Raw genomic sequence first — 9,808 nt, 5'->3', positions numbered from 1 at the left:
CGGAGGAGGAATAATGGTCTGGGGTTGTTTTTCATGGTTCGAGCTAGGCCCCTTAGGTCAAGTGGAAGGAAATTCTTAATGCTATAGCATACAATGATATTCTAGACGATTCTGTGCTTCCAACTTTGAGGCAACAGTTTGGAGAAGGCCTGTTTCTGCATGACAATGCCACCGTGCACAAAGCGAGGTCCGTACAGAAATGGTTTGTCGAGAGCGGTGTGGAAGAACTTGACTGGACTGCACAAAGCCTTGACCTCAACCTTATCGAACACCTTTGGGATGAATTGGAATGCTGACTGCGAGCCAGGCCTAATCGCCCAACATCTGTGCCCGACTAATGCTCTTGTGGCTGAATGTAAGCAAGTCCCTGCAGCAATGTTCCAACATCTAGCAGGAAGCCTTTCCAAACGAGTGGAGGCTGTTATAGCAGCAAAGGGGGGACCAACTCCATATTAATGCCTATTTTGGAATGAGATGTTCGACGAGCAGGTGTCCACATACTTTTGGTCATGTAGTGTATCTACCTCAGTTACCTCGTACCACTGCACATCGACTTGGTACTGGTACCTATTGAATACAGTATAGCCAAGTTTTCGTTACTCATTGTGTATCTATTATTACCTTTTTTACTTGTTTTACTTTTCCATTATTTCTCTATTTTCTTTCTCTGCATTGTTGGGAAGGTAGGTAAGCAATTCACTGTTACTCCACACCTGTTGTTTAGGAAGCATGAGACAAATAATACTTGATTTTATTTGTTTAGGAATTTTTGTTTGTTTGACATTTGACAATGTAAAAAAAAATGCAATGTAACAAATAATAAAACTCTGATTCAAACTATAACTCAAAACTATGTGTGAAAACACCCTGTCACTCATGGTTGGCTGTGGCCTCAGCGGGTGGAGAGACGGAATGAGGGAAGGGATGGATGGAGGGATGAAGGGAAGGAGGGAGGTCCAGGGAGGGAGATGGCCACAGCCATGCCGCTAACTGGGAACATTTGGCTTTCATTTCGGGCTGGGAGTGGCTGCTGCGACGAGCGAGGAAAGGAGAAAAAGAAAGAGAGAGAAAAGAGAGGAAGAGTGACTTGTCCCGTCTGCACTCTCGCCCCCTCGCATAAACATCGGCCACCTCCTACAGCCTACTAAACTTGCTCCCCTCAAGAAAAAAGACAGAACGATAAAAGAACGCCTAGCAAATACCCTCCAACCCAGCAAAATCCTCAAGTCTGAATTCAAGAGCCCTTGAGCTGCTTCGAGTCCCAAGCTTCTGATACACCCTCTCCACCACCCTCCCGCCAACCACTGAGACATATATCACCCACTAACCTATCATCTGATCTCAGATCTGCCCTTACACAACACTCTCCTTCTCACCCCTAGTACAGTAGGTTCCTTTTACATATACCAGGTCCTTTTTATTTCCCTCCTAACCCTAATGTGTCGCTTCCTCCGCCCATGATTTAATGGCTGTTGAGCAGGCAGGACAAGCAGAGCAGTTCTATAACCCAGGCCTGTGACAGAAGCAAGTGTTGCTGAAGAGAAGAGAGAGTTAAATTGAAGCAGCTGGCAAGAGTTCTGGACTTGTGGACAGCTCTGGAAAGAAGGGAAGGCCATATTCTTTTCATTGGTAATTAAGGACAAGACGGCAGTCCTGTGGCGAGTGGCAATAGAGTTAGCCTGGGAAGGTCAAACCAAGCCAGAGGAACAGGGTGTTCTGTCTGACGGACTGTGTCTGTGTGTGTATTTGTGTGTGTTTGTGTGTGTTGTTATGTTTGCGAGTCTGTGTGTGTGTGTGTGTGTGTGTGTGTGTGTGTGTGTGTGTGTGTGTGTGTGTGTGTGTGTGTGTGTGTGTGTGTGTGTGTGTGTGTGTGTGTGTAATATTGGAAACCAGGCAGAGCAGGCCCCCACTGCCCAGCCACCAGCCAATGATAATGGAGAAGGAAGTCTAACTGAGAGACTTTTCATAGCGACCCCTGGGTTCAACAGGTTCAATGGGGGTCACGTGAGGTTCTTCCACTCTCCTACTTACTCTCTCTCCCTCTCAATCCATCTTCCTGTCTCCCCTCACCGCCTTTCTACCAGGCCTCTCTCATCACCTCTCACAATGCCGTCCACAACCGTTCATATTGGTAGTGCAGCATTGTATGAATCCACTCGGGCCCATAAGTTACAGAAAAGTTAAGAAGTTATAAAATTAGATACAATTTTACAGATATGCCTCCAGGCAAAAATGGAGAATGGGTGGAATACATGGAAAATGGAGACTACATATACATGGAAAATATGCCAATTTCTGGGGTGTGCTGCAGCTTGGAGAGATTGTTGCAAGGTGGGCAGATGTTGTTTTGCAGGGCCGGGGCAATTTGTCAAGCCAAAACTCAGAAGGGGAGCTCGCCAGTGTCTAACCTCTGCACCCTGCTAACCCGTGAGACAGATCTGTGGTTTGCGTTCAGTAAGCATTAAATGATATACAAGCGATAAAACTGTAGCTGTCATTCCTGAATGGTTTTTGGCCATTGAATGAAGCCTCTGAGCCTGTGCAAACTCAATGGCATCCTAAAGAAATAAGAGTGATGGTGTAATTAAAATTGGACTATGGATAGGACATGGTCAATGAAAGACAGGGTGAGAGACAGAGGTTGACAAAAAGAGGGAGAGAGTGAGAAAGAGAATGAGAAAAAGAGTTGTAAAGGAAGAGAATGAGAGAAATCGAAATGAAAGAGAGAGAAAGAGTGGTAGATTGAAGGAGAAAGATGAAGGAAAGGGAACCCACATAAAATAAATATAGTGTATACTACAGAAGGAATACTATAGTATTTACTGTAGTGTTTTTGTGGACTCTACTGTAGTATATTGTAGTATTTAATGTAGTGTTTGGCAAACAGTAGTATACTGTAGTATTTACTGTAGTGTTTTTGCAAACAGTAGTATACAGAGTATTCAGAGTTTCTGCTCTTTTCTATGTAGAGTTTAAGGCTTCTGCTTTTTTTAATGTGCAGGTTTCTCACTTACGGGTGGCACAAATTGGGATAGGGGGAGGGGAATGGGCAGAGTATATGCAATTTAAATACTGTAGTATTTACTATAGTTTTATACAGTAAATGTAGTGTTTTTGCAGACTGTAGTGTTTTTGTTGACATTTCTGTAGTATTTACAATGTTTTTTGTGTGGATAATATTCTACAGCAGGTATTCCTAAACAGCAATGCCATCGGGGGTACGCCAAATAAAAATGTGATTCACATTTTTTTTTAATTAAAAATAATTCACATTTTCAAACAGTCCATTTATATTTTCCAACAGGGTGAGACTTTTTTCTCGCCTGAGTAGCCTCGTTTCACTGCCAAAAATTAAACCATCTAGTGTTCAGCGAAATAACAACACAATGTCAAATACAGGTAGCCTGTCAAATAATTAACATCCAATCACATTAACCGTTACTCTCTTGGGAATTCCACTAATGGTCCGTATGTAGCCAAACGTATGGCTACATAAATTACTATCTCACAACTCGATGAAACCTTCACTCTTGTGCAGACATTTAGAAACAAAACATGCCAATTTGAAAAATAAGCCACAGGAAGTTTTTGAGCGAGAATTAAGACGACTTTCGAGAAGTAAGACGTGTATAAAAGCAACAGATACCATTAATAAGAAGGGGCTACAAGCATCTTATATGGTGAGCTACCAAGTGGCTAGGACAGGCAAGCCCCATACTATTGTGGAGGACTTAATTCTTCCTGCTGCAGCAGATATGGCTGGGACAATGCTGGGGGAAAAGGACCAAAAAAACTATACAGACAATTTCTTCATCAAACAACACTGTTTCATCAGTGACATGGCAGGAGATGTTTCGAAACAATTACTGCTTCGCATACAAGCCAGTGAATTCTATGCATTACAGCTGGATGAGGCAACAAACGTGGTGGTCCTGGCACAGCTCCCTGTATATGTTCGTTACGTTTATGGGGAGGTCAATTAAGGAAGACATCCTCTTCTGCAAACCACTGGAAACCAGGACAACATGAGAGGATATTTTTAAAGTACTGGACAGCTTTGTGACATCAAATGGACTTTGGTGGTCAAGATGTGTTGGTATCTGTACTGATGGCGCAAAAGCCATGACAGGGAGACATAGTGGAGTGGTAACGCGGGTGCAAGCAGTTGCTCCCGATGGCACTTGGGTACACTGCAGCATCCACCGAGAGGCTCTTGCTGCCAAAGGAATGCCTGACAGCTTGAAAGACGTTTTGGACACTACAGTGAAAAGGGTTAACTTTGTTAAAGCAAGGCCCCTGAACTCAGAATTTTCTGCACTATGCAATGATATGGGCAGTGACCAAGTAATGCTTTTACAACATACAGAAGTGCGCTGGTTATCAAGGGGCAAAGTATTGACACGTTTTTTTTTTAAATTGAGAGACGAGCTTAAAGTTTTCTTTACTGACCATGATTTTCACTTGTCTGACCGCTTACATGATGACGAGTTTCTCACACAACTGGCCTGTCTGGGGGATGTTTTTTCTCACCTGAATGATCTGAATCTAGGATTACAGGGACTCTCCGCAACTATATTCAATGTGCGGGATGGAATTGAGGCTATGATTAAGAAGTTGGAGCTCTTCTCTGTCTGAATTAACAAGGACAACACACAGGTCTTTCAATCATTGTATGATTTTTTGTGTGCAAATGAACTCAAGCTTATGGACAATGTCAAATGTGATATAGCGAAGCACCTGAGTGAGTTGGGTGTGCAATTACCCACGTACTTACCTGAAATGGATGACACAAACAACTGGATTCGTTATCCCTTTCATGCCCTGCCTCCAGTCCACTTATCGATATCTGAACAAGAGAGCCTCATCGAAATTGCAACAAGCAGTACTGTGAAAATGTAATTTAATCAGAGGCCACTGCCATATTTCTCGCTCAGAATATCCTGCCTTGGCAAATCGTGCTGTTAAGACACTGATGCCCTTTGCAACCACATACATATGTGAGAGTGGATTCTCGGCCCTCACTAGCATGAAACTGAATACAGGCACAGACTGTGTGTGGAAAATGATTTAAGACTCTCTCCAATACAACCCAACATTGCAGAGTTATGTGCATCCTTTCAAGCACACCCTTCTCATTAAGCTGTGGTGAGGCTGTAACACAACAAAATGTGGAAAAGTCAAGGGGTGTGAATACTTTCTGAAGGCACTACAAGTCTCTGGAGGGATGCAACACCATTCTTCCATGATAAATTCCATCATTTGGTGTTTTGTTGATGGTGGCTGTGATAAATTGGGTTGAGATCTGGTGACTTAAACACCCTATGCTCCTTTGATTTGGCCATGCTAGACAAATTAAATGGGCAACTGGGAATTTGTATACATGTTTTAATTGCTTAATTAACTCAGGAACCTCACCTGTGTGGAAGCACCTGCTTTCAATATACTTTGTATACCTCATTACTCAAGTGTTTCCTTTATATTGTCAGTTACCTGTATCTTGTCTCACTGTTCAACTTTATCCCAATGCTAAGATGTTCAGACTGACCCAACTTAGGTTGCTTGCATTCAGAATTTTTATACCATTTATACTTTTTTGAACTACAACCATTTTAAATGTTTATAAAAGCTCCATAGGCTTCAGACTGACCCAATTTAGATTATACAGATTTTTTATACAATTATTACTTCTTGAAATATATTCATTTAAAATGTGCATAAATTAACATGGTTTTGAATGAGAACCATATGAATACAGAGGTAGCTTTTTAAAATGGTCCTGCTCCATGGCCAATAAAGCTACAAGACCAACTTTAAAACATTCAAGCTATCCCAAAAATGTTATATAGAAGTAACTATATACATTTGCATAAAATAACTCGCCAACAGTAACTCTTGAACCGTTCAAGCTAGAGACACCAAACCAAATTTCTTTCACATGTTCAGGCTATCCTAACGTCAAATTCTTAAAAACTTTTATAAACTATAACTATATAAATGTGCATAATTTAGCATAACATTTATCACCAACAGTAACTCTTGAACCTTTAAAAGCTAGAAACACCAAACCAACTTTCTCATGTTCTGGTTATCCTAACATCATATTCAGAAAAACTTTTATTAACTATAACTATTTAAATTTGCATAACATAGCATAAAATAACTCACCAACAGTAACTCTTGAACTGTTCAAGCTAGAGACACCAAACCAACTTTCTTTCACATGTTCAGGCTATCCTTACTTCAAATTCTTAAACACTTGTATAAACTATAACTATATAAATTAGCATTACATAGCATAACATTACTAACCAACAGTAACTCTTGAACCATTAAAACTAGAGACACCAAAACAAGTTTAACATGTTCAGGCTAGCCTATCTTATCATATCCAATCGATCAACCAATCAATCAATAAACCAATCAATAATTCATTCAATCATTAACATTACATTTAAGTCATTTAGCAGACGCTCTTATCCAGAGCGACTTACAAATTGGTGCATTCACCTTATGATATCCAGTGGAACAACCACTTTACAATAGTGCATCTAAATCTTTTAAGGGGGGGGGGGGTTAGAAGGATTACTTATCCTATCCCAGGTATTCCTTAAAGAGTCTTTCCATCTACCTACTTTTCCCAACTATAACCAGTCATTACCATTTCTCTTGCATATGTACAGTATATACTGTATTCTGTACTATCTAATGCATCTTAGCCTATGCCACTCTGTCATTGCTCATCCATATATTTATATTTATAAAATCTTATTCCATTCCTTACTTAGATTTGTGTGTATTTGGTATTTGTTGTGGAATTGTTAGATATTACTTGTTAGATATTACTGCACTGTCGGAACTAGAAGCACAAGTATTTCGCTACACTCACAATAGCATCTGCTAACCATGTGTATGTGACCAATAAAATTTGATATAAATGTCACTAGAAAACAGCTTAAACAAATGCAAATGAGGCTACTTTGCTGTTATTCTGGCTTCACTTTTTGACGTGACTGTAAGTTAGCCGTAGTTGGCTAGCTAACAAGCAAGGGATAAGAACATTGCCAGCCAGTATGGCAATGGAACAAAATTACTGAATGACTAGTACGGCTCTAGCAATGGAACTAATAGAACGAACAACCAGCTGGCTTGGTTAGCAACCCTTGATTTGTGTCGGGACTATATCTTGTGGAAGAATGAAATAATAAGAATAAATTCATCAATATAACGTTTTTAATTAAAATATGTCAATCATTATTTGAATATGTTGGTAACCTGTTGTATAAAAGTGATAATGCCTTCGAAGCCGGTGTTTGGAGGATATATTGGCATGGTTTGCCTGCCCTTGACTTCATCTCGGGCCTAACAACACCAGTGCCAATATATCCTCCAAACAAAATCAAATCAAATTTGATTTGTCACATGCGCTGAATACAACAGTTGCAGACATTACAGTGAATTGCTTACTTACAATCCCTTAACTAATAATGCTTTAAGAAGCTTTAAGAAAAGATAAGTGTTTAGTAAAAAATTGAAAATACAAGTAACAAATAATTAAAGAGCAGCAGTAAAATAACAATAACAATAGCGAGGCTATATACAAGGGGTACCGGTACAGAATCAATGTGCGGTTAGTCAAGGTAATTGAGGTAATATGTACACTACTGTCCAAAGGTTTGGGGTCACTTAGAAATGTCCTTGTTTTTGAAAGAAAAGCTAATTTTTTCTCCATTAAAATAACATAAAATTTATCAGAAATACAGTGTAGACATTGTTAATGTTGTAAATGACTATTGTAGCTGGAAATGGCAGATATTTTTATGGAATATCTACATAGATGTACAGAGGCCCATAATCAGCAACCTTCACTCCTGTGTTCCAATGGCACGTTGATTATGAGAGCTTGATCGTATTGTACGTATTAAGTGCCAGTAAAACCCATCCAATTTGTGGGAGGTGCTTCAGGAAGCATGGGGTGAAATCTCTTCAGATTACCTCAACAAATTGACAATTAGAATGCCAAAGGTCTGCAAGGCTGTAATTGCTGCAAATGGAGGAATACTTTGACGAAAACAAAGTTTGAAGGACACAATTATTATTTGAATTATAGGACATTTCTAAGTGATCCCAAACTTTTTAATGGTAGTGTACATGTAGGTAGAGTTGAAGTGACCCTGCGTAGATAATATCCAGAGTGTAGCAGCAGCATAAAAGAGGGGTCTGGGTAGCCCTTTGATTTGCTGTTCAGGAGTCTTATGTCTTGGTGTCAGCTGTGGGATTTTTGATTGCGGGGGTAAACGGAGAGGAGTGTGTGAAACAAAGCCCTGAGTAGAAGCTAATTCACCTCCTCTCAATGGGCTGGGATTAGTGCCAGACACCCAAACAGTGACCCTGCCCAGCTCTGCAGCCTGTGAATGGGACTCATGCTTCAATGATCCCCGTCTCTGCCAATTGCATAGCCCCAGCCCTTGGAATCTGGGGGCTCAGCCAATGGGGAGTGTTCTTTTTGTTCACATGACTGAATTTGCTCCTGTCCATCAACTGGGTCATATATAGTTCATTTCAAGTGGGGCAGACCTTGTCTAGCCTGGTGAGTGAGCAGGCGCGAGAGAGAGAGAACAAACACTCCCATTCCTCTCATTTCCAGTCCAACTTTTCACAAGAGCACATTTAATGGAAATAATCCTCTGCTCAATGTTGCTCGCTGCGCCGTCTTTTTTTGTTCCATTTTCCCCCTTTTTGTGTATTTCCTCCCCCGTTTATTTGATTTCTGGACAGATTACCCTCCTTTCTCAAGCATGCCCCCCCAATTGTGACGCGGGGAGAAGCTCACAGGACATACTTCTCTCTTTGTTTAGGTAAGCAAAATAAACATTTTTTCCTCCTGCCCACTGTGTGCAATGGTGATGTGCTGTGCTGTGACTAACTTACTCCCCTGAGCATGTTTCACTTTCCTTTTTTTCTCTCACCGTTCTGTTCACTTCCACTTCTGCAGTGGTTGCTGTTTCATTTTAGACCAGCTTCATGTCCAGGTGTGCTTGTCAGTTCAAAGATCGTTTGGGGTTAAGATTCCATTCGAACAGAGAGGGTCTACTTCGTAATTAGTCGCTAGTCACTGCCACTGGCGACAGGGTGAGGCCGTTTATTGTCATCGCTACCGACATTGTCACCGGCAAATCCATTAGCACAGGTGGGTGGGTGGAGGGAGGGGGATTTTCCGGGAGAGAAAAGCTGTTTTTCTTTCCACGGAGAATGTGTGGAGAAGGGGGTTGTCGGGGTGAGACTAGGGGAGTTGCGACGTGCCTGACGACGACAGGGATGGAGAGGAGAGCCCGGCCTTGGGGAAAAAGAAGGGGTCGTGATTGTGTAGGGAGGACCTGGGCTACACATTGGACAAAATCAGAGGGCCCGGCCCCACTGCTAGGGACTGGATAAGACAGGAAAGCTAACTGCTGGCGGAGAGAGACCAAGGGTCGTGGGAGCTGGGGTGAGGGAAGAGAGGCCCTGGTTGCAGAGGTGCTTATATATGCAGCTTTTGACTGACCGGCTTTGCAAAATGCAAAAAGGTGGTGGTAGTATACTTCTCTTTTCCCTTTTAAATTGTATTTTTATCCACTCTCTCTCAATTTTTTCCACCTTGGAAAAGAAAGTGGCCGGATGGCAACTTTGTGAGGAACAGTGGGGAGAAACTACAACATGGCAAAATACAAGGAGAGATTTTGTCCCAAAAAAAGACGAGGGGAAAGAAATGCAGCAATTATGAAAGGACGGAGAGCGGGTTGAGGTTTTATTCAGGGAGGTGGGGGTAGGA

The 9,808-nt window shown here is 41.5% G+C and overlaps 1 long non-coding RNA gene across 1 annotated transcript in view; it reads left to right on the top strand.

Annotated features, from left to right (window-relative positions):
- The first annotated feature begins 8,599 nt into the window (after window positions 1–8,599).
- The window catches only part of LOC115203787 (uncharacterized), a 28,676-nt gene continuing 27,467 nt past the window's right edge, over window positions 8,600–9,808 (top strand). The window contains exon 1 of the long non-coding RNA XR_003880253.1: window positions 8,600–8,855. This is a non-coding gene — a long non-coding RNA (uncharacterized LOC115203787). The remainder of the gene's footprint in view (window positions 8,856–9,808) is intronic.

The sequence above is a fragment of the Salmo trutta genome, chromosome 12 (assembly GCF_901001165.1).
Source record: "Salmo trutta chromosome 12, fSalTru1.1, whole genome shotgun sequence".
NCBI lineage: Eukaryota > Metazoa > Chordata > Actinopteri > Salmoniformes > Salmonidae > Salmo > Salmo trutta.
This window is presented reverse-complemented; position numbering and strand designations above follow the sequence as displayed.